The following is a 25812-nucleotide window of genomic DNA, read 5'->3' on the forward strand; positions in this document are numbered from 1 at the left end:
AATTTGCTACATGAAATGCAAAACTGTTCAGGACTGAAAAGTTTTCTTTTTAATCTGCTGGATTTCTGGTTTTTTGCCTGTCTTTTGAAGGCTAACACTGCATAAAGCATTTTGAGGAAGTTGTAGCAAAGAAAGAGGATTCTACTCTCTGAGAGGGTGGAAGGTCACACTCAAGGTAGGGTCTGAAATAGGGGTTATTGGGCTGATATCTGGTGATGCCCTAGTTGATGGTAAGTGGGTTGGTGGGTGCTTATTGTGTGGGCTTCTGACCCTGGAGTTTTCCACTGTAGGAAAGTTCTGTAGAATGCACTGACAACTGTCCTTTGTACAGTTCCAAGGTATTATTGCTTGCTTCATAGAGAAATATTTGATGAAGATATACTGAAGATCATTCTTTGATTTTCTACCTTGACACAATGCACTGGCTATCATAATAAGTCAATTAAGTTTAAATTTGTGTGCTGTTTCTTGACATTAAACCTCATAACGTGAAATTAAAGTATGTATCCAATATTTACCTAATTTTAGTCCACTGAAAGTATAAATTATAGACACAGTAAAGAAAATATTAAAATTATCTGAATAGTCATTTTATAGATATCTTACAGTCAAATTTTATATTATTTTCTGAATTTTAAAAACTGATAAAGTGAGGCTATATTATTTTTGCAACCAGAAAAAAATGAGTGCTAGTTGAAGAACTATCTAGTGTTACCAACTTTAATCTCCTCATTTCTTTGCATCAGGTAGGGTAGTGAGTACTTTCTTATTTTATACTAGGCTCCATATATATGTCTTCCTTAAAAAATTTTATTTAAAGAAGGACTAAACAAAACAGAAAATGGGTAGAAATAATACATACATTCAAAGAAAAGATAAACAGTAAGAAATCACTAGTTGATATTTACATACTGTCCTCTTACAAATAGTTGTTCAAGATACAATAGTGGAACATATAAACTGGGAATTCAAACAGTGAGACTGCAAACAGTTCTGTTCAACTATCCAACAAAAATTTAGTAATATGGTTATCAATCCTATATACTTAAACATACATGCAGTTATCCATGTCTTCATTTATGTGGAGATTAAATGAACCAAAGCAGGCTAAAATCACTCTGAACAAAGAATACTAGTATTTTTGGATTTCACATCATGACACTCCGGGATCAGCACTGGGTACTGTAGTGTCTTTTTAAAAAAATTTTATTTAAAGAAAGACTAAACAAAACAGAAAATGGGTAAAAATAATACATACTTTCAAAGAAAAAAAAATAAACAGTAAGAAATCACTAGTTGATGATTACAGATTGCCTTCTTACAAATAGTTATTCAAGATACTAAAGTGGGCTCCATGTATATGAATGCGGTAGATTTAAAAGTCAAAAGGAGTATGATAGACTTCCTGAGCACTGTTCTGTAGTATATCTTCTGATTCCTAGTGCAGTACACTTCTTTAATAATGTTTTTGATTGCTTTTTGTTTTTGGCATTCAAAATCAGCATGGTTCTTATCTATATCCTTTCTATATTCTTTTATTTATATGCATTTATTGTAGAAAAGTAGTATTTGGGTAAGAAATAGGCAATTATGTTGTTATATTTGTCTTACAAGAGCAAAGACTTTACTTTTATGTTTAAAAATTAATGAAATAGTTTAAAATATGTCTTAGTTACTTGCTTTTTGCCCAGCCACAACAGCAAACACTCACAAGTTAAAGGAGGAATGGTTCATTTTAGCTCATAGTTTGTAGAGGTTTCTGTCCATACTTGGCTGGCTCCAGGCAGGGCTGCATGGCAGAGGCAGCTTGCTTATGGCTCAGCATCCAGGAAGTAGAAGGGGAGAATCAAATTCTTACCTGGCAGGGGAGATACCATGATCACGAAGATGGTTTTCCCAGGACACGACTTATCTATTGAACTCCAGATGTGCTGATCCCTATGATTTCCCCAAATGTGGGAAACTCGACTACATGATTTGTGGTAGTGGGGGACTTTGTTTGCACTCTCCCCTGTAAAAAAAGAAGAAAAAAAAAAAGGTGGGAATCAAGGGAAGAGGGCATCATGGAAGGTAGAGGGGGAGAGAGTACATGTTTCCATGCTACACCCCCAGTGACCCAGCTTCTCCAGTGAGCTTTTGCATCAAGAATCTCATTTATCTATAAACTCATCAGTTCTCTAATCAACTAGTGACTATTACACCCCATAGTCCAATCATCTCCCAAAAGCCCAACCTATGAGTATAAGATCCTTTGGGGGGACATCTAGATATAATCATAACAGAGAAGTTTTGGATTCTTGGCAAAATTGAGTAAAATGTACAGACAAATTTCATGTACTTCCAGTCATCCACACACAAGACTTGTTCAATTATCAATAACATTTTTGATTTAACCTCCTGTGGAGTATGAAATCTGTGTCTAGATTCTCTGTCTCCGTCTTCTTTTGTGTATGTGTGTGTTCATTCGTTTCAGCATCTTGTACTGAAAAGATTGTTTTTTTCTCGATGCTATTGCTGTTGTTCCTTGTGGGGGAAAGTTGACTGTACTTTTGGAGGCCTACCTCTAGCTTATGTATTCTGTTTTACTCTTCTGTTTCCATCACTTTGCATTAAGTCCTGAAGTGGGGTAGGACACCTGCCCTGACTGTGTTCTTTTCCTATAACATTGTGTTGGCTGTGGTGGGACTCTTGCCTCTCAATGTAATCTTTAGAATCAGTTTTCTGATACCTACAAAGTAGCTTTCTGTGATTCTGAATGGATTTCAATGAATCTACAGATCAAGTTAGGAGGAACTCACCTCTCGACAACACTGACCCTTCATGTTCATCAACATGGGCTATCTCTCCCTCTGTTTCTACTCTGATTCCTTTTCAGAATTTTAAATTGTCCTTATTTAGATTTTGCACATTTAAAAATAATTTATATGGAAATAATTTATTATAGACCTTATTTTTAAAATTCATTAAAAATGAATTAGCCTCCTCAGGTCCTGAAAATAATAAAAATATAAGAAATAGCCAAATATTTTACAGTTATTTTTCCTACTACATATTGAGAATATACTCATACTATGTGCATATGAGTGTCAGTATTTTATGCAGGTATTGAGAATAAGCTGTATGAAAATTATGTAAGAATATTTAGAGGTTATTTTAATGTACTTGTGGGGGAAAAAGGACAGCTAGCAAGGTAGAATTACTAGTGATTTTTCAATCTGATTTTCAATCCTTGAAATGATATAACTCTTTTAGAGAATAATTCATTTGTACAATTTAAAATAGTTAAATACATGGTCATTATTATGAAATACCAATGAAGTTGAATTGTATTTAAAACCACTTTGTGTATGTGAACCAAATATACTGAGGCTGACTTCACCATTACCCCGACAAAGGATTCATCCTACATCTTGTCAGGGGTCCAGTAATGAGTCCTGTAGCAAATACGTGTGGTCGCTTAGAAAACTGTAGCATCCCGAATGCCAGGAATGCCAGCCTCTGATCGTCCCTCTGCACTAGGTAATCACATTCATTTTCTCTAGGAAAGTAAAGTGCTAAGGTGTTACTCTATGGCAGTCATTGGCTGCCTACTCCGCACTCATTGCCCCCTTCTCCTTCCTCCAGTAACTCTTTACTGAAGCCTATTACTGTAAGAAAATGACTCTGCCAAGCAATAGAAAATAATTTGTTTTATTTTTACATTATTATTGTAGAAAAGAGCATCTGATACAATTTGAGTAAAGAGTTATGAGAGAAGTTTGTTGAAGACTTCCAGACAAGTTGGTCTTTTTTTTTTTTTTTTTTTTTCAGGGAAACCAGCAAATTATTTCTACATCCTGCCTTACTCAGATGCTAAAAAGTTACATCCTGAATATAACACCAACCCATAGAAGACTGTGCAGAAATCTTTTAATCAAATCAAACAAGAGCCTACCCTGGTTTGGTCTTCCCAGAGGTGAGCCAATATATTTTTAAATATTGAGCTGGTTCAAGTAAGATGTTCTTTCATTTGCAGCTGAAGCCATCCTAAAAGACAAATTAGTATTAAAATAGCTGAAAGTTTTGATTATTTAAAATATAAACAATAACCCTACAAGCTGGATCAACATGAAAATAGTCAATTATTTTATTCTTGTATCAGAGATCAATAATGTCAAATCAAGCAGTTACATGAATTAGACTTGTACCTCTAAATGAGTAGTCCATTATGAATGAGTCTCTTTGATAAAAATGTTATTTTTCAGTGTTTTCTTATTTGTATCTCATTACCAATTATAACTTGAAATAGTTTTCATGAAGCTTTCATTTTTAATGTATACATTACATTTTTTAATGTAAGATTTTGCAGAGACAAGAACATGACATAGCTTGCTCTATGAATCTCAAAAGATTTTTGGTATGTCAAGAATTTTTCAGTGAATCAAAAATAACTTTTTAAGTAAAGCAACAATTTAAAAAACTCAAGTATCTTTTATAAATAATGGCTTAAAAATGTCTTTAAATAAAGACAGTGAGCTGAGACAAGCATCTAAGTCACAAGAAATAGATTTTACCTCATTTATTGTTTAAGAATTAGTCCAAGGTAATTAATAATTCTGTTTCTATTTATGTGTCAGGAGTTAATAACCATTTAGGAATATTATACTAACATTGTGGCTGGGATCAAGTGAAGGCTTTTGATGTCTATTTGGCTGGTTATTTATGGATCACCTATCTCAAGAAGTGGATAGGAGATATATTGCCAGTAGTGATGTTAGAAAGTGGTATTATTATGCTGCTTTTTGATTGGAGGGTGTGGGGAATGGTAGAAATGTTGGTGACAACCTAAGTTATTGAGTTTATCATATGCTTACATTACCAAAAATTCCCTCTGTAGGGAATGAAATTTCTATTGTTTATGTCTGCCCAGTGCCCGTCATAGTTAAAATGGATTGCCAACGTGATTGATTTGAGATCTGCCCAAGGGATCAGTAAAACACACATTTACTCTTCTGGGTGTGTGCTGTTGGTCACAGAGGCATGACCTTGGGTGCTGTACAGAGATGCTTCTGTTTACAAACAACTTATTTTACAATTTTAAGGAAGATGGCTGTGTTTGTGTTTGTGTGGGCAAGATGACCTTCGTCATGTTTATTAAAAATGTGGAGTTTGAAAGTGGAAACAAAATTTTGTTCAATACGTTTGCTTGCAAACTGAATTGCTTGCAGACAGAAGTGTCTGTGGACTGAGATATTACTGTACATAATTTGCATCCGCTCCGGCACTGTTTCTGTGTTCTGTTCTTGGCCACCATGCACAGCTTTGCTCTATTACCTTCTTTTGCTATGATATTTCTGCCTTGGAGACAGCTAAACAGGGACTGAATCCTCTACAACTGTGAACCAAATTAAATCTCATTTCTTCTGTGTTGTGGGTATTGGGGATTTTGTCTGGAAATGGGAAAGCAAAGAAATACAGCACACTTTGTAGTCTCAGATCTCCACTGTTTTGCTTGCAAACCCATTTTGTGTAATTTGGTTTGTTCTGATTTTCCTGGGCATCAGGGTGGGAAAATGACATAGGACAATCAGAGTAACCTCTGTTCTGATCCTGTAACAGTGACTCAGACAGAAATAAACCTCAGCCTCAAACGTGCCAAAGTCCTTGCAGGACTATTTTGAGTCACTGCACACCAAAGTATGTTGTCACTAGTTTTATTTATAACTAAAATAGAATTTTAGAGATTGAAATTTTTCTTCAGTGATTTGTAATTTACCCCCATTCACAATAAAATATGGTGTGTTTTCCTATAATTTGAAAAATCAGCAGAACTGTTTATATTGTTAGAATATAAGAAGATATTTCCTTCCTCATCCAGGAAATGAAAGAAATAATAGATTTCTTCTCAGAAAAGCTAAAAATACAACAGTGTACGCATTTACCCTTAATGATTATTTTTCTTGATGTGAGAACAGAACTGAAATAATCCAAAGGCAGCATTTATTCCTCGTGAGACATATTTTGTTCTCTACAGCTACTTTATAGATGTCTCAGGATAGCTGCTAAAATTGAACTTTCTATGATCCCAAATGGTCACTTTTTCTCTCTCTTCTATTAAAGACTATAACAAAAATTCTAATAGCCAGTTCACTCTGCATTGTGAATCTTATAAATTATTACATTTATATATAGACTTGAAATAGTTAAGGATAGAATTTCTAATGTCAGGCAGGGAATATAGCTCAGAGGCTCAGTGCCTGCCTGGTAAGTGTGAGGTTGTGAATTTGATCCTTGGTACCAAACCCTCCCCGCCAAAAAACCCCCAAAAAGCCAAAACCAAAACCAAAAACAAAAAAACAAAGAAAAGGAAAGAAAAAGATATTAATGTCTCACATTTCTGTAAATACAATGCTTGTTTTTGTCATTTTGGATGTAACAAAGTCTCTTATGTCCATTCAATAAGAGCAAGTTCCAGGAATACTCAGTATGAATTTTTTTTCTCCCTACAAAACAACAACAACAAAAGTAAAAATGGAAAATCAAATGAACATAGTAACAAGGAAGCTATTTGTATTTCAAAGTATTGTCCTGGTGGGCAGAGCATGGCACATGTGAGGAACTGACCTTTGTTTCATTTGCTCTTGTGGAACTTAGGAGTGTGTTAGAGTTAAACCTTTAGCTTTGCTCAAGTAGATACTATGTATCCGGGATCTTTAGCACAATTGAAATAGACCCAGGGATACTAAGGTATTAAAAATTCTAAGATAGATTCTTTACTCCAACTAGATGATACCGTCATCAACAGTGAAACTATAAAGAGATGAGTAGCAAAAAGACTAGAAGTGGGGGAAACTTGGGGAAAGTTTTTCTTTAGAGTTCATGGATTTCATCACACAGTTGGAATTTATACAAGGAAGTGAATTATAGCACAGGTTTACTAACCTGTATATCTTGTATATCCTGATATCCCTGACATGATATCAAATATGATTTAAATAGGATCTTTCAGCATGGAAAGCTTCTTAGGAAAAATTAGTGCTATTATTTGATACTGTTTTCATTAATAGTAACACACACAAAGTACATTTTATAACCAGTGGCACCTTAGACTTATTCTAACCACTTCAGGAGCCATGTTGGAGCAATACACATTCCATGGTAACTTAGGATACAGCATCAAATCACTACACTATAAAGGTATATTGTTGGAGAATTTCCAAGAAACTGGAGAGACCATGGGGGATTTTTCAGGACTTTAATGGTGCACTGTCATGGCCATTAGAAATACTCAAAACTAGGCTGGACCACAAACTTAAGAAGAGGTGCTCTTTTATTCAGTTTGTGCCATCAAGTAAGTTGAGATCCAGGAGTGGAACAAAGGCAGTTATTCTTCCTAGCAGGTAACCTGATCTTAGCCTGTACATCTCAGGACGTTAGTATATGGTGAAGTTTATTTATAACGTATTTGTTAATTTTATCAGTGTGGTGTTGGTACCCAGTATTGCCCTGCTAGGGGAGGAGAGTCCCATGAGACAACTGCCTGAAGTGTCTCCATTATCAGTGAGAAATGCACAGGAACAGGCCAGAAAGCTCAAGTCCACATTCCTGAGGGAGGGGCTGTCCTAGAAGTTGCTGAACTGAACTGGGGAGATTTTGTAAAACTCTGAATTCTGCTTTAATGTCTTATGCAAAATGTTCTATAAACTGCACATAATATATTACAGACTGGCATATATCGTCTAGCAATCATTTCTGTTCGACTGATGTCTGAAATATCTGAAATATAGACATCCACTCTTGATATCGGTATTCATTAGGCTGTACTGTCCAGGATGCCAGGAATCATGTTTGTTTCATTCAGTACCAATTTTCCTGCAAGAATTTTACCTAAAAATGATCCCATTGCCAAAAGATTTCTTTTAAATCTTATTTGTATCAAACTAGTGATAATAAGCCCATTCTATTGTTTCTTTTCTTGTATAAAAATATTGTTTTGGTAGCTCTCCTTAATTAGTTTATGATTTGGTAAATTCCTTGGCTGAGATGGATATTTGAGTTTATTTTCATAAAAGATGTAACTTAAAATAAATAACAAAAATTCATTTTTAAAGTAAGAATCAAAAGAAAGGCTATAAATAAATATAGAGAATAACATATGCTGTAAAGAAATTTAATTAACATAAAGATGCTTAAAATTCTAATAAATGACAATCATTTAATGATTAAATATTACTCTTTTAGGGTTAGGACAGGTTAAACATATGTGGTATGTAATATATAGTCTATATACTATATAGTATACTATATACTATAGATCATGTACTTCTGATAGTAAAAACCATTTATTTTATTTATTTTTTTAAAAGTTTATTTAAAAGGAAAAAAAGAGAAAAAACAAAACAAAACGAAGCAGTGAAAGAGTACAATTAATACAGAACTACAAAAAAAAAAGTAAGAAATCACCAGTTAATAGATTACAATTATCATCCTAGAGACAGTTGCTCAAGTCACAGAATCAAAGCATACAAAGTGGACATTCAAACAGTGAGACTGCAGACAGTTGTGAAAAAACCATTTATTTTAAAAATAAGCTATTTTTATAGTTACACAAAATTAATTTTTTATTGGTTTTAGTACTTTTCATATAATATATACTTAATTTGTATATATATTGCATTATAATATGTTACATACTTTTATACTGGAGTACATTTCTGCTCTGAGATTAGTCATTAAGTTATTATGAACTGACATTTACAGTTTTTCACTTTTCATCACCTCACTGTTAGATCTTGATCACTGTAGCATGTTAGTTTTAATGAAAAAGAAAGATAATATAAAATACAGGAACTTACTATTTGCCTTAGAAACTATCAATATTAATCTAAGAATATGAAGTTAGGTGCCTCAAGAACACTGCTCTAATAATGGAAAGGTTGTGGTATTTTGAAAAAAAGTTGCAAGAAGTATCCTCTTAGATAAATTTTATGGTTGTGCTGGGTCTTGAGTGCAGCCGTGGGTGACATGCTTCTCTTTCTCGCTCTCATATGTGCTCCTTCTCTCACTCTCATACTTTTCTGATCATTTTTTCTTCCATGTCACCTGGTCACCTCATCACTGTCCCTGTCTTCTGCCCCAAATCCAGTCTCTGTGAGGATGAAGAGATATAAACCGTGAGCTCCACAAGAAAGGACAGAGATGATCAGCTGACAAACTATCGATTTCATCCTGGCACATTTCTCATTACATGACAAACACCAAAAATGGTAAAGAACTGAAAGAAATTGGAGCTTGGTAGAGATCAAAAGTATACATTGTCTATAAATTTTAGGTCAGTTTCAAATATTAACATCAAATACCAGTCATTTTGGTGTTGCTATTATTTCTCTTGAGTTTTATTAAATGTGAGTTACTTTCTTAAAACAGAAATGATGTCATTTGAGGTTTTCTTTTTATCCCTGTAGTCAAAAGTAATCAACCTTGTCATTTTTTTTGTGATAGTGCATGTGACAGCCTGGGACTCATGAATGGCATTATAAGTTAGTGCAGGCTCCTTGGCATTGGTATACACTTTTTTTTTTTTTTTTTCTGTCTTTTTCGTTTTTATCAGTACCAGGGATCGAACTCACGACTGCCTGCTTGCAAGGCAGGCGCTTATGCTGCTGAGCTAAATCCCCAGCCCCGGTATACACTTTTGACAGTCATGCAAGCTGAATTTGCAAAGTGTCACTGAACATCTGCTGATCACTGGATGTCTGATGATAAAGTTGAAGTCCTGGGTGCAGATTAGAGATGGTTGGTTTGCCCATGGCCAAAATGATTAGCTTTCCTAAGTAGAGTATATTTTCTGAGAAAAATACTGTACCATAAATGCCAAAACGGAAATAGTGATAAAGGCAAAATGGTACTCACAACATCTTGGCCCTTTAATGTCTTGAGTACTATAGAAAATTTCATTTCATTTCTTAGAAAATAAGAAACTTGTTATAAAATGTATAATATGGTAATGTATATATTACAATACAATACACATAAGTACACATTTATGTTAATAAGTATTTAAAGTCAGACTGTTAAAATAACTAAGCTCGTACAAATAAAAATTGATTTTAGGCAAAATATTTTCCTTTTCCTGGCTCTAACAGAAGATCTGTAATTATATGAGCTTTGTGAGGAGGTGGAGGGAGAAGAATCAGACCAAGAGATTCCATTGGCAAGTTATTTTTTATTTCCAGTTTCCTTAGGTCTCATAGAATATTTCCAGTGGCTGATGAGTAAGCATGCAGACTCCAGAGCTTCATTCTAACTTCTTGACATTCTAGCTGGGGGAGTTTTACTCTTACATTTTTCATTCTTACATTGCGAATAGCAGTACCTGTGTGGGAGGGTTGTTACAATAGTGAGGTAATAAACGTGAAACATCTTCACTAATGTGGGTAAAACAGCAAGCACTCAGCTAGTTGTACCTGCAGCATAATTGACAATGAGTCTTAGTTGTCTGTCACCATCATCATCATCATCATCATCATCATCACCACCACCCAGGATATTTCGCTGGCATTTTTATAGTCCTTAAGTGCTATAAAAAAAAAAAACTAGCCTCATAAAATTAAATCATCCTCTCGCTATTTCATTTATTTAAAAATTAATATTCTTATGTGACTCATTATAAGGCTCATTTATTTACACTGAGAGATCAATTTAGGTTAAATTAGGTGTATTTGGTTTAATATTCATGAATGAAAATGATCTAAGTTTCCAGCTACTCATTGAAACCAGAGAAAGCTTCTGAACAATTAACCTAGTTTCATGTAATTTGAAGTTTTCTGCTTTTCCCAATGTTGGTCTTTTTGCTGAAGCACACGAGTGTCCTTATTCTTGTATGTTTCTATTCCGTTTCATTGTTCCTTCGCTTTCAGATGGAGACCAATTTAAAGCCGAGCACTTTAAGCTGTGATAATACTTTTCAGGTGTCAAAAAGAAAGGAAGAAAATTAGCAATGACTCCAATTTTTCCTATATTCTTATTTAATAACCTCTTGAGGTAGATACTATCTTCACTTTACAAGAGAGCAGAGGAGGTGCTGAGGTCACACAAGTAATAAATGGTAGAGCCGTGCTGGAATTGAGGTCATCTGACTCCAAGAGAGTGCTCATTTCTCCAAGTCACCATTCCCGGGATGGAGGAAGATTTTTCTAAGGGCACTCCACAGGGCTACCTCAGGTCAGAACTGAATTGCAAAAGCTTACTTTTTGGACTATTGTCTGTGGAGTAAACGCCAACCAATCTTCTTAAGTGAATCTGCATCTTGGAGGAATATGAAAATCTGCCTCTTTGAAAGTGGAGAAGAGAGGAAACATTGTTTCTGACACATTTTTGTGATACTAAACACTGGGGTCCCACTTCTCGCTGTTCCTGCCCTAGGCAAAGTGGAACATGCCATGCTGTGGACTGAAAATGTCACGATCGGGTCTTCTCAGGTAGAGGCAACCTAATCTACACAGGTAAATGAAGTAGAAGATTAAGTAATTAGCTTCAGAAATTGATTAATGTGGAAAATCAACATGAAAAATTTCAGTATCTCAAGCTATTTTTTCTCTCAACTGTACAAGTTTCAGCCATAATTAAATAAATATTTCTTAGCTTTCCATTTGATTTTGACACTGGATTAAAGAGGATGAGTGAAAAAAATTCTAAGGCAGCTTTTGAAGCTCCTGAAACGAAAGATACAGGTGTAGCCCATGCCACCACAGACGCTTCTGAAGACACTTGCTTCCATCCTCACTCCAAAGTCCTTGGGCCTCCTTGTCACGGTCAGTGCCTTGGGAGTCAGTCCCATCCTTAGGAGTGTCCATTCTCTGTTGCATCCTCTGGCTGTTGCCGAACCTGCAGCTCATTGGAAGGTGGGGACAGGCTGAAACTGACAGAGTCAGTTTGTGTTTCATGGTCTTAACCATTGATCTAACTTAACTATGGCAGAGAGGGAGGATTAAATGCAATCAAGAGAAAGTGGAGCTGTGCACATATGTGTGCCCACCAGTGACTCTTGCTACTTGTTTTTGTTTTATTTTTTTTTGTGTGTGTGTGTCTTTATTTTCATTTATTCTAGAGGTAGGATAGTTGCCACCTGTTTTGTATCTTCCTTTTAGTTTCAAGCCTGAACTTAGTCTCTTTTGCTGCCCACATATCTTAAACATCAGTTTTTTAAAAAGGCACCTTTCACATAATTTTAAATTTATCATTTTTTGTAATTGATTGAAAAACTTTTAAGTAGAAAGTATATAACTTACAGTATATTATAAATATTGACTTTAGGAAAAAATCCTTATTTTAATTGTATTCAAAGCAAATCAAAACATTACATACAGGTAGCATATAATCCTTGTCTATACAATATACAATATTTATGTGAAAGTGCTTACATATGTACAAATACATATATATATATATATATACACATATATAAGATCATATACAAAATATACAGTTAGAAATTTTAAATTGTTCTCTCTCCTGGGACTTACACTTCTATTCCATTTTCTGCAAAGAGTTTCATCCTAGTAAAATATACTTTTATGCCTGAAGACTTCTACTTATCACTGTAATCTACTTTTCCATAGAAAAAATAATTTAAAGGTTCAATTGTTCATATAACTTCAGGTTTTAAATATTAATTTCTTTTTCTTGGCTTGAAAATCATTGTAAACACTACCATATATTGCTCAAGACATATAAGCATACTACAAAATTTCACATTCAATTATTAAATTTAAAAATATCAAATTCTATGAGTGGTAGGAGGTTGATGACGGTACCCTGATTAAGGGTTTATGAAGAAGGTTTATGCTTTGGAGGGCAGAGGGCAGATGAAAGCTGTGACATTGTAGCGTGGAAGGCTGGGGGAAGCCAGAGGCAAGAAGAGCTCAAACTGGGCCTTTCCTGTTTCCACAGAAGACATTTTGTACAGAATATGTATAGGAGGTGAAACCTAAGAAACTATTTCTTTTAAATTCCTGCCATTCCTGAGTAATGCTTGCTGGGCTGAAGGGCAACAAGCAGCAACTTTTTTGTTAGTTTTTTTCCTATCTCTGTTAAATCAAGAGACTGGAGTCTCACCCCCACCAGCAATTGGATACATTGTATCCTCTTCAACCAGAGAGCGCTTCAGCCTTCCTTATCCACTGAAATGATGTCCATTATTTAAGCATTCTTCAGTTTTCGCAGTCATCTTTCCTCTAGAAGGCATTTACCATTTGTGAAATTAGGTGGAAGCTGGACCTCAAGAAGCTTACAATATAGTATGGGAAGTTAAATATATTTACAAGTCACTAGGTGGAGAAGGAAACTTGCGATGTTATAGATTGGGGTGTAGGTGACCAAGGGGTGGTCCAGAGCATCAAAGCCCAATGTGCATCAGAGAGAGGAAGTTATCCAATCTTCTTGGGAAACAAAACAAGCATATTAAAAAAAAATCACAAAGTGCACTTGTAGAAGGAATGTGATTAATTAGTTTGAAAATAAGGATTAGCTTTGTTGGAGAAAATTTTGAAGTCAAATAATGCTATAATATTTTAATGGCAGATTAAAAGAAAAGAAACAGAACAACTTGCTTTACTATAGATTACCTTAATTTTCTCAAGGTTAGTACATTAGGGGAAAGTGTTAGCATGAAATTCTTCCCAACTCATTTCTTGCTGTTTTGAAAGGTCTACAGCTAGGTAAATTTTTGAGGAACAAGCTTTGGAAATCATTTTTTAGGAAATAACAAAAGGTAAGAAAGAAAAGGTTATTCTGTGTTCATAGTTCCAGAGCTAGGACATCTGGAATTCATTTGGTGAGAAGGGTATGTCATTGATGACTTTGACATGTCTTTTCAGGAGCGCACCTGGATGATCTTGAGGTCAGTGTGGAATCTGAGAGGCCAGGGTGAGCAGAGGAAGAATACTCAGAGGCAGGAAGATTCAACAAACTAGAACGAACTGTCTGTCTCCATGCAGGTAGTTTATGTACGGTTAAAGTGAGAGCAGTAAAAAGTACATGTGCACATGGCCATTTACAGAAGTTGAAATTGTACTAGATTGGATCAGATAGACCCTCTTGTTGTTATAGGATATCTACTCCAGAATTTTAGGTACACACTCACTGGCATAGTGCTTGTGCAATGTTTTAGCACCAATTAGGATTTTACATCCATTGCTGTAAGTTAGAATGATTAATCCAGTCAAACAATCCAATCATTAAAAAAATCTTAATTGGCTTTCATTGTAAAGGATGAGCAAACAAAAGTACAAACCAACTTCAGATTAAATATAAAATATTTCAGCAAGTATGGCATCATGATAAAACACAGTAATTTGACAGCTAATGATCTGACCAAACTTGTTTTGATTTGATAGGACACTGGGATAGAAAATTACCTTAGTCTACTGATTAATTATTGAGTAATCCATACCAAGAACTTCTGAGAATGAACTTTTTTTTTTTTTGCTGTGAGAAACTGACATTGGATAAGAAACAGTGTGGTGTGTAAATTATCTTAAAAAGAAATTCAGATGAAACAATAACAGCTCCTATTTGTATTTACTATACGACAGTAACTTCACATACAATAGCTTAATTCTCAAGTTCTTTTTGCCAATAGGAACTGTTGACACATTGATAGGTGGCAAAAAGGTTCAATTTAAGTGATTCCTCTGAAGCCCCACAGCTAGCCTTTCCAGTATTTTGTGGGACTTCACACACATTATATATTCACTGGTCTTGATCGTAGGAAATATATAAGTTCAGACAGAAGTTAATAGGTCATTCTTTTATTTCAGTTTTAATTTTTCATAAGAGATCATGAAAAATTTCCTTATGTTATATTGTATCTTTGTGTTTTTTAGTGTACTGCATTTCATAAAAATTTAATTGATTGCATTACATTGGGCTCAGGGAAAAATCTGCATTTTCTAGCTTGGAGAAAGGGAATGATCCTTGATTTGCCTGACTTGCAAACAAATTTAAAGCCTTGAGACATGGTCTGTGTGCCTTTTTACACTTCTGTTTGTCTATAGTCTGTTTTGCTATCTGATTATCAATTATCCCTGCAAAAATGATTTTGGAGGACTGGGGATATAGCTCAGTGGCACAGTGCCTGCCTGGCAAGCATGAGGTTCTGAATTTAAGCCCTGATTGAAAAATTATTTTGGCTTCTGATTTTAAGGCTTTTTTCAATAGCATCATTTTGTAATTTTAAAAGACGATGGAGGTGAGACATACCTATATATTATGTAGGCTGGATATATATATATATATATATATATATATGGATAGTATTGGTCTATGTTTTCAATATGCAGTGATTCTATTAATCACGGAGAGATGATACATGTATATAACTCATCTTCATTTTTACTTCTGTTTCCTCCCGCCCCCGCTTCATATCTAGATCTCTTTCCCATTTGGTAACTTTTGAACAAGGGCAAAACACTCTAGTACCAAAGAGCCGATAAAGGATGAGAAAAATAAAAGCTCCATCAACTTGTGCTTGGAGCAGTATGTATTTGTTATGGATTAAGAACTAGTGGTCAAGTTAATGCCAGCTGGATTACATCAGCATGGCACTGAGTGAAGATGCTCCAACTGAGGAAAGTTGCCAGGATAAATAGGTGGAGAAGAAGAGAGTGTTGAGGCGTTGAGGCATTAATGCGTTATTGCATTGCATTGAGTTATTATGAGTTCTACATGTTGCTGTTTGAGCCCTTGGTTCTCTTGGAGAAGCTTTGGTCCTCACATTGAGCATTGCTTCCTAGCTCTGGAAGGGAAGATGTGTGCCGCTTGGTCTCCAGGATGGGCTTGTCACGCTGCTTCCTGGCAGGTACCCAACTGTGCTTGTTGGAGGAGCTAGGGGCCTCTGTGTCACTGACGATGGCTGTGGTGCCTTTCAGGACAGCCCTGGTCTTTACTGTGAGTGTGACTTCTCGGCTCCAGCACAGAACCCTCATCCCACCAGCACAGCTCCTTCATCCTGCTGGCATAGACTTTTTGGCTTCCAGCGCTGACCTTTGGGCCTTCCTGGCCCGGATCCGTAAAAGAGACTGGTGTGAGTCCTTCTTGTGGGCTCTGGACCTCCAGTTGGATTCGTGGGAAGCATTGTCACGAGCTCTGGGTTTTTATCTGGACTCATCTGTGACATTGCTGTGGGATTTAGGCTCTTGACTAATTGGCGTTGCGGATAGATTTCCTGCATTTTCTTGTGTTAACTCCTGGGGACCATTATAAGAATGATATTATAAGCACCATGTCCTGATTCTAATTGTTCTCTGTGCACAACCCTTAACTACAATAGTAGTTATCAGATGATTGGAAATAACTATTTTTCTGATGATTCTTTTTAAATTTAAGTGGACAAGGTTTGAACATATGCCACAAATTCTGGACATGGATTATATACATTCAATCACTCAGCTTCTTGTAATTAATTTAAATTTTCTCTGGGGAAAAAGTTGCAAGATATCTTTGCAGGAGAGTTAGGAGAGATGGCTAGGAGGTTGTCTAGGAGAGATGCATGGTTAATTGAGAATAGCTTTGTACCTAGTCTTGGTAAACGGGATCTTATTATTGGGACTGATTTCTCCCAGTGACATGCTTTCTGTAAGGGTTGTGTTCAAATTATAAATATAACCACCAATTAAGAAGACTCAGAATGAGACAGGAAAGGAGAGGAGTGTGTAAAATTTGAGGAAGCACACAAGCTGAAAAACATAACTGCTTCTCAGGGAAATAAGTTTTATGTTTTCCTGAACAATGTTATTTGGTGATTGGGAATTGGACTCAAAAAACTCCCCAAATAGAAAGGGGGTTTCTTAGGAAACAGTGAATATCTACTGTTTTATGTATGTATATGTGCTTTTTAGGTAGAACTATCTGGTAGATAAATGAGGTAATATTATTATCTATATTAATTCTGTAGCTTTGATTTCTTGACTGAACTATGTATGGTCATATGTTACTTACTGGTGAAGATATCATTAAAATTTTCCCATTGTGTAAATATCATACAGTGTGCTTACCAAAACCTAGATTGCACAATATGCTACATACACGGGCTATTTTGGCTTGTTGTATAGCCCATTGTTCCTAGGCTATAGGAACATGAAGAACAAAGCAACATAAGGTTATGCTAAATATGAGAGAATATGATGCAATCAGGAGAAGCAGTAAATATGAGGTCATTATTCATGTAACATGATACCATTTAAGAGCAATTAAGTGTGATAAAAGTGTACTATATTAAATATATGAGCCAGTGACATGGTTTTTTAATTTTTATCAGGTAATATGCATTGTGCATGATTGCATGCACTACACTTTCATGCAACCAACAGTGCAGCAGATTAGTTTAGTTAAGCATTGCCACAAACACGAGTGATGCATCATGTTATGATGTGACAAAGGATATGATGTCTGTAGATCTAGGAACTTTCAGAGCACCATCAAATGTGCCATCTTTTGCTGACCAAAATATTGTTAATGCAGTGCATGATGCTGCTTGTATACCCAATTGTGTATTAGGTGTTTCATTTTGGACCTCTCGCAGGAAGCCTCAACTCAGGATGTCTAAAACTGACTCTTTTCACTTCAGTCTCCTCATGCACATTATAATCTGTCTCCTAATCCTGACAATTGTGCTTTCTAAATGTTTCTTAAATCTCTGGTTTTTTTCTCTATGTCTGCTGCTACAACTCTGTTGCTAATGACTATTCTTTGAGTTGCTGCAACAATTTTCCAGTTGGTTTTTCTCTATTCCCAACTCAACTTTTCCCTTTTGAATCCATTCTACTACTATAGTCATGATCAGTTTAAAAGATTTCAAACATTATTTTAGTAGCTCCCCGCTGCCTTGAGGACAGAAATGAAAATACCAGACGCACAAGGCCCTGTCCGCCAAACCAGTCTTCTCTCCTAAGATTCCCTTCTTTGCAGCCCTTCCGGCTCCTTGGCTTTCTGGCAGTTCTTTGAAGCAGCAGAGATATGTCCTGCTCCAGGGTCATTACTCAGTTTGTTCCTTATACTCTTAAAGCCTCTTTTCTCCAATATGCATATTTAATTACTCCCTATCTTTTCAGGCTTATTTTGGATCTCACTTTCTTCAGGAGGTTTCCTTGACTCTAGATTAGAGAGGTCAAGAATTCCTGTTAATGCTTTTCTTTCAGAGTCCTATAATTGTAACTAAATATGTATTTGTATAATTAGCTGTCTAATAGTTACTTCCCTAGCTACAAAATAGGCCCCAGGAGGGCAGGGGACAGATGTTTTACATACACTTAGTCTCCACAGCTTGGCACAGTAATTTGCCCTAGTAGTTCCCAGGTAAAAACCTATTGCATGAATGACTGAACAAGGAGTAGACCAGTAACAGAGGGAGGATGTGATCCCTGGATAAACTTCCCCTAAAATCCATCTTTCTCTTCAACATTTTATAATTCACATTGATACTCTCCTTACTAGTTCCAAAGTAATGTTTTCAAGGCCAACATATTACAAATATTACTATAGAAATTTTTCCACAGTATTAATTGCTTTTGTTCATGCAGGTGATTGTATAATTTGTGAGTGTATATGTGTGACTTCAGGGTGCCCATTTCCATTCCAATCCAATAGAGCTATCTTAAATTTATCACTAGTATTTGTATTTGCTTTAATACAAAAAGTTATTTAATATAACTTTAAATATTAAAAACACTTGTACTGAAATTACTAAAAAGTTTTTCAAGTGAGTGAAAGTGGAAAAATAAAATTAAGCTAAGTGATAATTCAAATGTTTATAAGGACTAGTAAATGCTTATAAGTGAGTAAAACAGCTTCGAAAAATTTGTGTGGCCTGAACAGCCATGGCTCTGTTTTGGGGAGAGTGCCTTCTTAACCTGCACTTTTTGGTGATGATGTGGGAATACAGATCCAGTGTTGCCACATTTCCTGGTATTTTCTTTCTCTTTGTTTCTGGGGATCAAATCTAGGCTCTTCTAGATTCCAAGTATGTAGTCTACCATGGAGCCATACATACTCTTGGCCTCTGTTTATTGGAGGGATCAGGCATGGGGGTGGGGGAGATTTCAGCTGGATTTTCATGAGACATCTCTTATTTTTAAATGGTGAAAACTCATAGAATTAAATCAAGGCTAATTAACTAGATGGGCAAAATAGAATATGATTGTAGACCTCTTTGAGCCAATTGGTTGTATACCTTCCGCTTTTCACGAAGACACTGTCTGTTCAGTGTTTTTGCTTAGTTTTAATAGAATTTATTCTGATAGGGAGGAGACTCTCTCTTGGAGCTGTTCCTTGGCTAAACACTTGTGAAATTCATTCACATCATTGGGAACACCCCCTCGACTTTCTTCCAAATCTCTCACCTGGGGCAGATGCCTTTTCAGCATTTTCCTCTGGACTCTCCCCCAAAAGTAGTTCACTGGCCTCTGACCCTTGAGATACCCCACAAAACAGGCAAGTATTATGATCAATTCCTTTTGTTACTGAAAAGGATTAGTGGACTTTTTAAAAAATGTGTTTTAAGATTGAATCTAAAGAAATTTAGTCAGTTTTTGTTAATAGGCAGTTGAGCTACCAGCTGGAAGCAGGCAGAGCAGGTGGAAAGAGCAGTTTAGACTATTCATGACTATTTCACATGCAAATGGCTATTTTTGGTCTTTTAATGATACATACTTCATATGGGAAAGAAAAAAATCCTTCCTGATTGTCTACAGAAATGCTCATTTCAGCGGTACATATATTGATGGTCTTCAGAGAAAAAGAAACAATTCAGGTATTTTTGGAATCCTGTCCTAGATTTTTATTTGGAAGTTTACTGCATCTTGAATATGCACATGATATTAAATATTATTAAATTAGCCACATAAATTAATAAGCAGTTGGGAAGTTGAATTTCACAGTGGCTCACTGACTTTAAACTACAGAATTTTACATTGGGCTAAATTAAAAAGTAACCACTTGGATGTTTTGGCATCTTTCAAGTAAAACTTCTGTTACCAGATTCTAGCAGGACTACATTCTAGGAAAACAGTCTTTGCAGTTTCAATTAGAAAATTAAAAACTACCAATGTTATTTTGTGAAAACAGTGTTTGGGGAATTGATATTTTTACATGTTGTATAGAATTTGTAAATAGCAATTAGTCAACTTTAAGAGACTTCTTTGTAATTATTGTTTTCTTGTGCTTTTGTTTCTTTAAAAGCCATTTTAGAAGATGTTTGCAGTCATTCCTGTGACTAATGTGCAAACATTAAAAATTAAGAAAAGGAAGCAAAGCATTATGTTGATTTTTCCTAGTGTGTCCTGATTATGATCAAATTCAGGGCCGTTAGTGGGGATAAAAGGAACAGGACAAGAATGTGGACAATTTCCAGAGTGATTCAATGACTTCTCCTGCAATGATCCTATCTTCCATGACCTCCTGAAGCTCAAAATTCTATACACTGGTTATCAGTACAAAGTATTCTTAATAGCTGTGCTGTCTCCAGATTTGGTTTGGTGGCAGCTGAATAACTTTCCTCCCTGTCTGTAAAGGTACAGGGCTTTATCTTCAAAGTGTAGAAAGGGGAATTCATGTCATTACTATTTTATAGAAGTAATAAAGCAAAAAATAATTGGAGAAATTGTTCTTCACTTGCTTTCTTAAATTAGTAGGATTTAAAAAAATTGTTCAGTTATTCCAGTTCTCTTTATAGACATTTCAACAGTGTTCAAATTCCTTGAAACATTACAATAGAAATCTTGAAACTGAAAAGTGAAACATTCAAAGTTTTTCTTAATTAGGTCACTGAGAGTTTATTGTGGCTGAAATTAGTATTGGAATGACAAATAAAGGGTGTGGAAAACACAGGTAGCTGGGATTCCTATCCAGAGCATATGGGAGAGTCCTTGGGTAAGAGAGGATAGGATTGGCTATACTTAGGAACGCGTCAGTGCTTCAGACACGCACAGTCAAAACTTATAGTAAACACTGTAATTGAAGCTATGAGGGGGATAAGAAAGTGGACATCTAAATGAGATTTTTCTAAGGAAAAGAAAATTCACCTACTTTTATAACCAAAAGCTCTTGTCGATTATCTAATATTCTAGGACAAAAGTCTAAACTCTCCACAAGAGTTAAACACTCTGTGGAATTTGATCCTGATCTGTTTAATTCTCCTTTTCTGCCACTTTAACCCTCCTTTCTCTCCAGTTTTATCTCTGGCTTTGCCCATGCAATTTCTAGCCCCACTGAACAAGCTGGGAAGTTCTCAGTGATCCCGTGAACACCCGTGGCTTTGTTCTTTTGCAGGTTGGCATGTTCCCCTGGGGCAATCCCTCATTCCTGTCCCTGGGAGTCATCCGAGAGTCTATTTTAAACATAGCTGATATTACTATGTCATGAATCATCCAGTCCAAGTTAGTTGACTCTTGGTGCTTCTGTATCATTTTAATCATACATCTATCTTGTCACTTACCAGAGCGTTTCTCTGCTGTTTATTTACTACTGTGTTCCTTCATGAATTCATGAATTTAAAAGGCAATAAACTATCTGGGCTTTTGATGTGAAAATTAGGGCATAGACCCAAATCAAGTTCAAGGATAAGCTTGAATAAAGGACATAAAAATTAGAGTAAAAGATAATTCCATAGGATCTTCTGGACCCAAAGACAATTCCCTTTGGAGACGAATTATAATCGTTAGTCTTCCTGAGGCCTGAATAAAGCAGCAGACAAAAGGTTCTTCTGGGCCAGTGAATGTGTGTGGCTGCACAATAAAGTTTTATTCTGCCCGTCTGCCTGGGATGCACTTTCGTAATGGCACAGGCCCTCCACTCAAAATTAAGAGAATTCACCATAACACTTTAAATACTAGAAGCTGACATCACTTAGACAGACATAAAGGTAAATACATCAGTTAAATGGTTATTTTTGGATATGTTTTTTAGTTCCTTGTTGATAAAAGGACTATTTGCATGAAGTAATTATTTTGGGAAGTTTGAGTGAGAGCATTCTACTAGGAATAAGAGATAGAGTGCCTCCTTTCTTTGATATCTATGTGTCTTTCTCAGTTCTTATTCTCTGCCTGTGGCAGTAGAGTTTCAGGAAGAGGCATTTGTATCTCTGCTGGGATTATTGTACCAGCAAAATTTAATTCCGTGAGTCACTGGGCTCCAATGTTTTTATATTTTGTGAAGCTTATTTGTGAAAAAAACTTTACATAGCTTTCATTATTAATTTGCTTATATATAAATTTTATGGATAACCTAAATTATGCATATATGGCCCCCATAAAAACAAAAGGCATGATATAAAAATAAACTACACAATTTTTAGAAACTACTACCTTTTTAACAGAACACTGTTGATTAAAGTAGTTATATGTAAGTTCATTACTCAAGAAGTTTTATAAATATCTTGTTTGGGTGGGATTTCAACAGATGGAGTTAGTGTGTTGTTTCAGTCTTGTACCATGACTCATAGGAAGAAGTAGATGCTTACTGTTTACTTGAGATTGTAGTAGTCTTAAAATCTGAGGTTGAGTGTATAAATGTATTTTAACCCAGAATCTATTTTATGGTGCTTGGCTATTTTACATTACATAATCAATGTGACAAGGAACTTGTAAACTTCTATTTATCATAAAATCTAACAGGGGACGAGGAAGGGTGGATTGCACTATAACACATACCAGGTGGTAGAACTTCATGGTTTCCTGAAGTTCTTTTTGGTGCAAGGACCAAGGGAAGTTTATCAATATTTTTGATAAACACAAATATGCACTTGCATACCAATACTGGGTTTCCTGCATTCCAGTGGGTCCTCTAGAACACATTTTGAGGGATGTGTACTAACTTTGGAGAGACTAATAATGCTTCAGAGAATCAGATAAGTTGGAACTATGCTCCTAGCACTGACAAAATTAAAGTACTAAAAGTAATGGGGGGGGTGGGATATGGCTCAGCTGCACAGCATCTGCTTGGCAAGTGCAAGTTTGTGAGTTTGATCCCTTGTATGAAAAAAATAAAACCAAAAATAAAAAGTAATAAAACCATGCATTTGCTCCAAAAGAAGGCCCAGGAATGAGGGTAATTTTTTAACATATACCTGGTTCTCAATATAATGCACAAAGAAATGTTTACTGAGAGGAGAGAAAAGAAAGACAGGAATTCAATAGTCCAAGCAGATTTATTGATAACATTGAGGGCCCTCTCCGACCTAGTGGGCAGAAGACAGAAGGTGCTCTCTTCCAGACTTGGGGGATTTAAAAGTTTGGAAGATGGTGGGGGTGGTTTCTGACAGGACACGTCTTGGAGACTTAGAAGGGGGATTAAATTTTTTTTTTAATGAGAAAAAAATAGAAAAAACAAACAAACAACAAATACAAACAGAACCAGCCCTGGGGAGTCTGGAAGAACATGGCGGATAGATAGCAGCAGCTTTGGAGGCTCTCTGAGAAGCCGCACTTGAAATCCAGGAATGGTGCTGGGCAGGGAGTCCTGGGCTAGGGGGGATATTCTTTGTCGACACAAGAACAAACTAAATTAAGAGAAACCAACTGGAAACGCAATCCCCGTGATACAGCAGGAACAGATAAGGTCTCAGCACGGAAGCTGGACCCCGCACCACTGGAAACTGCGATTTGAATTTCCTGCAGCCTCTGCTGCTTCCCGGTTGGCCCGGCGGGGAGAGAGGCATGAAGGCTCTGAGAGTGGGAAGCACTGAATGGAGTTGGGATCGGGACTGGCCAGGTGCCCTGCATCGACCTGCAGTGAGTGAGTGGATCCGGACCCTTCCATAGAGAAGGAGGCTTCAGTGGAGGACATGCTCGGACTGGGCAGACTTCCGGGAACGAGATGCTGCAGTGACTTCAGTCACATATCCCCCTCTCAAGTGGGATTGGTGGGGAGTGCCTGGCCTGCAAGACGCTGCTGGCTGAGACCCAGTAGGCTAGCCCAACCCAGGTCCCAGCACCTAGAGGTGCACCCTAGCAATTAATCCTTTGGTAGGTTGACCTGGAAGGGCGGGCCCAGCAGAGACTGCCCAGGTCTGTGTCTCCCTGGTGCAATGCGGTGGGCGGGAACACCTAGCCTGCGCAATTCAAACAGACTGTGGCCAACAGGGAAGGAAGCTGGGCCTCCTAAATATGTTTATATATAAGGAACAAAGAATATGGGAAGAGGGAGCAACAAGAAAGAGTCCTCGGCCCCCAATCCTGAGAAACATGCAATAGCAGACATGGCACCAATAGACATAAAGCTCTATCTCCAGAGCCTCATAGACGAGTTAAGGAATGAAGTTATTAATGACCTGAGCATAAGCAGAATAGTTAGAGAAATGCTAAGCACCACCCAAGAAAAAAACAGATGGTGGAATGGAAGAACAGAAAAAAAGGGGAGAATTGTTTGAAGGAGAAAATAGAGAAAACATAGAATACATGAAGCAGGTTCAAAAAGATTACCAGGAAACTAAAAACTCTATCGAAAACTGGCATAACAGCTTGAAAGAACTAAGGATAGATTATTTGAACTGGAGAGCAGATTTGTAATATGGGAGCATGAAATGAAAAACTTCTTAAAAATAACAACAACAACAAAAAAACCAAACAGCAACAATACAAAAGCTAGAAGACAATAAGAGGATCTATAACTTAAGAATTAAGAACATAAGAGAAGAAGTGGGGGCACAAACAAATGGACTACAAAAGCTATTCACAGAAATAACCCAAGAGAATTTCCCTAATTTAGCAAATGGTAAAGATACTCAGATATATGAGGCATACAGGACTCCAGCCACCTACAACCCAAACAGAGCTACACCCAGGCATATAATAATCAAAATTCCAGAAATCCAATATAAGAACAGAATATTAAAAGCCATCAGAGACAAGAAACAGATCACTTACAAGGGAACACCCATCACAATTACAGCAGACTTCTTGGCACAAACCATCAAATCAGGAAGAGTGTGGGGGGAAATAATTCAAGCTTTGAAAGATAATAACCTCCAGCCAAGATGGATATATCCTGCACAACTGTCCCTAGAAATTGATGGAAAAAAAAGGTGTTTCCAGGATAAAGAGGAACTAGGGGAATTTGCAACCATCAATTCAACTCTACAGAGAATACTGCAGGATAGTCTAACAAAGGAAAATACCAAGACTTCAGAAATAGTGGCAGGGAGGCCACAATGAATGGAGCAGAAAACAAAATGAAGAAGACAAACTGACAACAAACGGCAGAAAAAGAGCTCAACCGAAATGAGGCAGAGAAGATCGGACGGTAGGAACAGCTATTTTGGAGAAAACAAGACATCATAATAGCTAGTGCTGATTTAGTATCATCTTGTTTTGAAGTCCCATCAAACTTGTATTCTTCTGTCTCCATTGGTCTTAAAAGGTTGTATCTTATTGAATTTTATTATATATGATAATATAAGCAAAAACTTTTATAGACAAGGAGTTTATATAGAAACCATTGTTCATTTTCTGTTAATTGGTTCTAAATACCCTGTAATAATGTCATTCTCTTGAATGGTTTTACATTGTCTTGATATGTTTGGTGCTACAGTATACGAAGTTATACTCAAAGATTTCAAGAAAAGAGACACTATGGTAACTATTTTTATGTCAGGATATCTTGTGATGAAACACTATTTTGCTTAAATGGTTATGTTTTGACCTGCGCTGTTCTGTTGTTGTGTCCTCTTTTATCTCAATCCCTCTTTTTAATTATTTACTTTTTTCTTTTTTTATTAAGGGAAAAATAAATAAAAAATAGCAGGATACATTATAGTAACCTACTTTGATTTCCTATTAACTT

General features: G+C 36.2%; 1 non-coding gene across 1 annotated transcript; it reads left to right on the plus strand.

Annotated features, from left to right (window-relative positions):
- Positions 1–1850: 1850 nt before the first annotated feature.
- Positions 1851–2014, plus strand: LOC111758431 (U1 spliceosomal RNA). Its single transcript, XR_002792606.1, has one exon. It is a non-coding gene; the product is annotated as a U1 spliceosomal RNA (small nuclear RNA).
- The last annotated feature ends 23798 nt before the right edge of the window (positions 2015–25812 follow it).

This window comes from Cavia porcellus, unplaced genomic scaffold (genome assembly GCF_034190915.1).
Source record: "Cavia porcellus strain 051 isolate PalLab524CR breed Dunkin Hartley unplaced genomic scaffold, mCavPor4.1 scaffold_2, whole genome shotgun sequence".
Lineage (NCBI taxonomy): Eukaryota > Metazoa > Chordata > Mammalia > Rodentia > Caviidae > Cavia > Cavia porcellus.